Below are 7,212 nucleotides of genomic sequence, written 5' to 3' on the forward strand. Positions count from 1 at the left end.
TATGTTAATAAAATATGTTTGTTAATAAAATATTATTATTATAAATTTTTTTTTGAAAATAAATTATAATGATAATAATAATAAAATTAAATTAATAATTATTAGATAATATAGTATATTAATTAAATGTTTAGTAATTTAACTTATTAATTTAATAGTTATTATTTTTAAATGTTTATTAGTTTATATTGTTAAATGTTTATTAAATTAATCGTTTGTCAATCGTGAATTAATATGTTAATTAATTATTGTCTTTTATTCATGTAGTTAACTTAACGTAATGTTTTATTATTTTAATTTATTATTAATAATTAATTAAATTATCAAAATTGTAGTAAAGGGTTTTTTCAGACACTTGTTGAGCAGGAATAGTTCTAGGCCTACCTTACTAAGAGGGGACCCTTATAAGAGGGGGGTTACGGATTCCGCTAGGCGACCTAGGAAGGAATAGGCGGCCAGACACAGTGAGGCCCAACGTTCGAGTACGCTGCACCAAGTGTGTACTCGCTTTGATGACCAGACTAGCCTGCACAGTGGTTTAGAGGGTTCCGGTGATTATGATACTGACTACGAAGGCTCTGTTGGTCACCCCGTCGATTGGACTGTCGTGCGCGAGCATGGAGGTAAATTTACACGTGCAGGCGCTTCTGATCATGTAGAAGACAACCACATTGACAATGCGGCTCCACGGGGGAGCAAGTGCCCACTGTCCACTGGAACGGACTGGCTGATCACATTACCCCAGACCGATGGCCCCACTGATGCCCGCTTGATACCCAGCTATGGCGGGGCACATAGCAAAGTAATTTTTGAGGAATCTGAGCGTACGCCTCCGATTTTGGAGTGCCGTAGTAGAAAGAAGCCGCTGGAGGCGATCATCAAACTGCAGGATATGTCTGATGAGCTGTACGAACTTTTGCTTGCCATTCCCCTCGGTCGGCTACCATACCTTGTGCATCAGCACATTGATAGTGCTTTAATATCGACCTTCGTGGAGAGGTGGCAGCCCGATACCAACACCTTCCACATGCCCTAGGGGAAATGACAATTATGTTGCACGACGTGTAACGCATATTAGGCATTGGTATTGAAGATTCACTCCCGGCTGAACCTGCTAACGGTGAGTGGAAGCTCGTGCTGGCTGGTCTCTTTGGGGAGCCCATGTTGGAGCTGCGAAGGAAGAGGTACTTCACTAGCGGTAGCACCAACGTTGGTGAAGTTATGCAGATAAGCCCCCAGGAAAGACAGACTGCCGATCTATACATTGAAGAACTTAGAGATTTATTTGTCGAATGGCAAACTTTTAAAGGGCAAGGCCCTTCATAGACTATTTATGTTTGTAATTAAAAATGAATTGTTGGAGTAGTGTTGTATTTCTAAACTACTCGAATTGCTTCTATTAATTTACATCAATGCTTTTTACATTTTTTATTTACATATTTATTTATACATATTGAATGCTATCTAGATATAAAGGTAACATAAATATGTATGTACACAATAATTACACTATGGACTATCTAAATTAACTGCATCTTCAGCGGTGTTATAACCTTGTGGTGGTTGCAGCCCGTATAGTCTATTCCAAAGCGAAAACCTGCGTCGAAAATGTGTTTCTAAATGTCTACAAGAATTGTCAGCTGCTTCTCTCCATGATCGCTGGATTAGCAGCAGTGGAGATGAATCATCGTTCATTAATAGTTGAATATAATACACTATAGTTTTATTTACACTATGCACATCAGCTACTCTCCTTAACGGAAGAACTAAACAACTATAGTTTGGATTACCGTCAGCAGAACCATAATACACAATGGCAATGTTAAGAAACGTTGCTGCAGAGTACAATCCCATCGGTGCTTCCAACCAGTGAATAAACGGTGCAGGTCCCTTGCTATGTGAACCAATACTAAATATAGCATTATCTAGCGTCTCTGCTGATAGATACAAATCTATTCTGTTCCTATAGCTCTTCTTTACTTTATCCTCTTGAAACTAAATGATTTGCAGTCTCAATTCTTTGCGTTTCAGGATGAAATTCGTGTCTCCTTGGCATCAATTACTGATCAACTGACCCAGATGGAAGCCCGTCTAGGTGCAAAGCTTGATATGGTAGAGGTGCAGACCGAATACATTGATGAAGAAGAGACTGCACCCTGATCCCTCCTCCTACTGAAAATTATATTTTACTTGGCTGAATCATCTGTTTCTCTATCATTCAAACAATATTTTTCTTATGTCTTTATGTACCAGCTGGGGTACAATTTGTGTAATTTTAATTTGTTGAACATTCTACTTTCTTTTATGCTGATCAAAGTCTGTGACATTTTAACATTACATATCTTGCCTGCATCTCTTGGTATTTGCTTTTGATTACTGCCTCTTGTTTCTCTCTTTGACTATATCTACATGATTAGTGTTGTGGTTTAATTATCCTATTTCTTTTTGATTGATGTCAAAAGGGAGAATATTTGGCACAAACTTAAAAGAGTATGCATGGTTTATGACTTAGTTCTCAGTTCCTTATTTGTTTTACCTAAGGACAAGGAATATGCTCATGAATGCTCACATATACTATACTACATGCTACATGCTATATGCTCTGATTTTGTGATGAATATCATATATATGTTGTTCTGATGAATATCTGATGAATATGTTCTGAAATTAGTTAAGCTATGTTCTGAACTCTGATATACAAATCTATTCTGATTGCTCTGATTAAGCTATTCTAATTTATATTAGCTCTGATCTTGATGTTGGGTAATTTATTGAAACCTTGATTATTATGGTTGTTATTTGAAATATGAAAAGCTTGCTCTGATATTATTCTATATATTCTGGATATACTGAGTCTTATTTGAATGATTAACACATGTTTTGAATATCTACTCTGGTACCTAGTGTTATTATGACTTATGCTTGGATTACTTATACTCTGATGCTCATTATTATCATTGCTCTGATACTCAGTGATATGATAATGTTCTGATTATGCTTAGTCTAAGGATCTTTGTAAGCTATATTATTTTAGATTTATTTAAAGCCTTAAGCAATAAACAACTTCCAATGCTCTGATTATGCTTAGGATATTTTAAATAAGTCTAATTGTTAGAGTAATCTGTTTTTAATATATGCTTGGTAAATTATATTGTAACGAGTTGATTTACTAAGTTATGTAGAGTAGCTTTAATCTCTGGCTAGCTCTCTATGATATTGGTTTTACTCTATTTTATTTAAATTTGTTTAAAAGTTTGTCATCATCAAAAAGGGGGAATTTGTTGACTCTCTTAGGTTTTGATGATGACTACACTTCATATAAACAAATGTATTTTTAAAGATTGTTTGCAGGTCAATATCCGGTCGTGATTAAAATCGTTGATGGTACCTATGACTTAGTCTATGAACATGTACTCGTCAAAGGAATCCAAAGAAGTTAGAAAAGGCATATCGCTTAGGATGTCAAATGTACACAGGAGGTCTACTGTTCCCAAGTTTGATGATCTAACAAAACTGGAATTTGAAAGCAGTGCAGTGTTCCCAGACTGGCGTCTGAAAAAAATACGTCTGCTGAAATTCTGATTAATATATTTTCTGATTTTTAGTTGATGTATTGGTTAAAATTAATTAGTTGCATTATTTAATTATAAAGTTAATTGGCAAAATATTTTTTATAACCACCTAACGTATGATTTTCTAAATCCTTTTTATTAGGCTTTTATTTCGGATCTATGCTAAATATAGTGAAGGGAACACAAGCTGATATTAAGGGATCCTTAGCTATTATTAGTTAAAGGTAATCGTCCCTAATATTAGTAAAAAGGAACCGTCTGTAATATTAGTAAAAAGGAACCGTCCCTAAAATTAGGAAAAGGAAGCCGTTGCTATTCTTAGTAAAGGAGAACAATAATTAATTTGCCTATTGTTAGTAAAAGGGAACCGTGGCTATTGATAGGAAAACTGTGGCTTTGATTTAATCAAGTGTATACTTATTCAAAGCAATAACCGTGTGTTTTGTCCTTAATCTTTAAGATCCATATTATTCTTCTTATTATTTGGGATAAGGGAATAGTGGGTAGTTACCTCCTTTTTATTAGGGAAATGAACTCTATAAATAGAGGATTCGGTTGTTTCTCAAATAATGTATTCGTATGAGCTATTAATTTCATACGTTATTGTAACACCCTTGAATTTTCAACCCCTTAAACGAAACCAGAATCATGAAGGAAAGGAGGAAATTCGGGTGTTACATAAAAAGAAAAGGGAAAATAATTAGAATAAACGCTAAGGATTAATTAAAAAGGGTAAGTAAGTGGAAATTTCGGTAGCATCTCTGCTGAAAACTGAGGATGTGACGAGAATAGATACATGGATAACATAACTAAAATAATCTAAGGCCTTTAATGCCTTCAAGAATACGTCACGACGGAAAAAATCATCGTCAGCTCCTCAAATCATCAACTCTAACGAGGATCGTGGTTCCAGTGTTAACGCATCGATCTGACGGGTACTCAAGGTGTATTTTCACTACTATACATCCAAAAATTACGTAGCGGAACTATGGATTATACAAGGAGTCACATGGCTCCATACAAAAGAAATTTACACAATCCCAAAAGAAAATTTTACAAGGAATATAGCAGCTACAAGCATTGGACTATTTGTATACAATTGTTACGATCGTACTCCACTCTTTCCCCCAATGCATAGCAAAAGAGCTCCTATACCTGTCATGTCAAGCTATGATCCTCCTGGCTATGATCCTTCTGCTGCTCAACATAATGACCATAGTCATATGTGTCATAGCAGGAACATCATAGATAGTCATGAACAAACAACAACAAACACATACACGTCAGTAATTAATGAATTTACAACAATTAAAGTCATCGAACAAAACTGTAGGCAACGATATAGTATGGCAATAACGAGTCTACTCATCTGTCTAAACACCTCTATTTATTCATAATTTCTCTTTCAAACTACTAATCTCTCGAGGTATATTCAAGGTAGTGGATCCTCTCTCTATTCATGGCATAGTGACACGGCCAAGGGCGTTATTGGCCTCCCGGCGCCCATTGGCAAAGTATGAGCTCATGCCCCCTTCAGCTGACCCTCTCGGGTCCTACCTTCGGGAAAAACTAACACACTGGGGTACTAAACCAGTGAAGACGCCACCATATTGGGGTTTGCAAGGCCCACATGGTAACACCTCGGTCAAGGGGCGTTATCGGCCTCTTGGCGCCCAATGACCCAAGCATGCTCATACCCCCCCTTACGGTGGTCCCCTCGAACCTCACCTAGGGGACTATTAAATCAACCGGACATAATCCAGCTGAGTCACGCCAACTAATCATAAATCAAGGCTCAATAAGTAGGAAAAACACTTCGATACTACACTCAACCATGGCGCGTTCTCTACTATATAGAAATATGTTCTCACAGTCTCCTAATGCTTTCATTCTACTTGCCTATATCTCTATTATGACTATACGCCAGCATAATTAACTTTGTGGCGCTCTATAATTCTAATACGATGCATATAATCGTGAAATATTGATAATACTTTGTAACGATAAACATGATAATAAATTACTGTGTGTACGTACCTGCAAGCGTCACTGCACAACCAAGAGTTACAAAAATCATCCAATTAAGTTCTACTTTTCTCTTATGAACTGGGAACAAAGATGGGACTAGCAAAAGCGATGAAGGGGGTAAGTGGAGGTTGTAGTGGTGGATCACAATTGATGGTCGTGTGGGGTGGTGGAGCAACCACCACGTGGCTGCTGACTTGCTGGCGGTACACAGATCAGCCGGCTGCTGTTGGAGAGCGCGCAGCCTGCTATGCTGCTGCCTGGGGCTGGTCGTGGAAGGAGGGAAGAGAAAGGGTCGGCTGCTGTAGAGCGTGACTGTGCGTGAGGGAGGCTGCTGCTGTGGCGGTGGTGCACGGTTTCATCCGTGAGTGAGGGAGAAGGGAGAAGAGAGAAGAGAAGGAGAAGAGAAGGAAGGAGTGACGGCTTGGTCTTGTGAGCATTTAGGGTTTCATGGGTTTTTATACTGTTTTTTTTTTTATTAGGCTTATTTTATTTATTTTTATCTCGATTCATTTTCTTACGAGACCCAACTAAGAGACTCACCTTCGTGGGTTCACACATTTTAATAAAATAATCTTTTTTATTCGAACCTTTTTATTTGAGAAATCGTAACTATATTTTTAATATATATATATATATATATATATATATATATATATATATATATATATATATATATATATATATATATATATATATATATATATATATATATATATATATATATATATATATATATATATATATATATATATATATATATATATATATATATATATATATATATATATGTTAACATTTAAATCCGTATATGAAAGAAATTTATTAAAACTAATTCAGAAATAATTTAATAAAATTGTAAAATCTTTAAAAGTTGTTAAAATATTAAATAATTTCATTATTAAAATCTCGGGGTGTTACAGTTATTTTTGGAAAATCAACAAGAAATATTTTGTTCAAAAATTGCCAATTAGCTTATAATATTCAAAAATTGCCAATTAGCTTATAATATTTTCTTGTGCAACTCTTTGATTTTATCTTTATAGAATTTTTATCCTTGTAAAAGAATTTTTGAGAGATTCTTTGTAACTAGACTTGGGTGAGTCTAGGGGAGTATTAGATAGCTTCTAGTGAAGCTAGAAAAGAGATTAGCTTGGAGTAAAGCTAAGAGAGTTGCTTTGAGTGAAGCAATTGAAAAGAAAAGTTGGCCTAGTAGAGAACGCTTCGAGTGAAGTAAGAATGTTTAACGTAATTGTAACGAGTTGCCTTAAACATAGTGGAGTTTCCTTCTATTTAGGCCTAGAAGGTTTCCATGTAAAATTGTGACGTTTTTTTCATTATTTCGCTCTAAGTTTAAGTTTTATTTCTTTTATCTAATTCCGCAAAAACAGGCTTAAATTCTCAAACTTATTAAAACAACAATTCACCCCCCTCTTGTTGTCGTTTCCATCTCTAAAACAGTCTACAATATTGGTTTATGGGCTAAGTAATATTTTGGCTTTCTAGTGAAATAAAAAGGGTGATATTAATATTAATGATTTTTCTTCTAAAAATAACTAATTGAAAAACTTTTTTCAGATTTTTTAGGCTTAAATATTTAGTCAGTTTATATTAA

The sequence above is a fragment of the Amaranthus tricolor genome, chromosome 10 (genome assembly GCF_026212465.1).
Source record: "Amaranthus tricolor cultivar Red isolate AtriRed21 chromosome 10, ASM2621246v1, whole genome shotgun sequence".
Taxonomy (NCBI): Eukaryota; Viridiplantae; Streptophyta; class Magnoliopsida; order Caryophyllales; family Amaranthaceae; genus Amaranthus; species Amaranthus tricolor.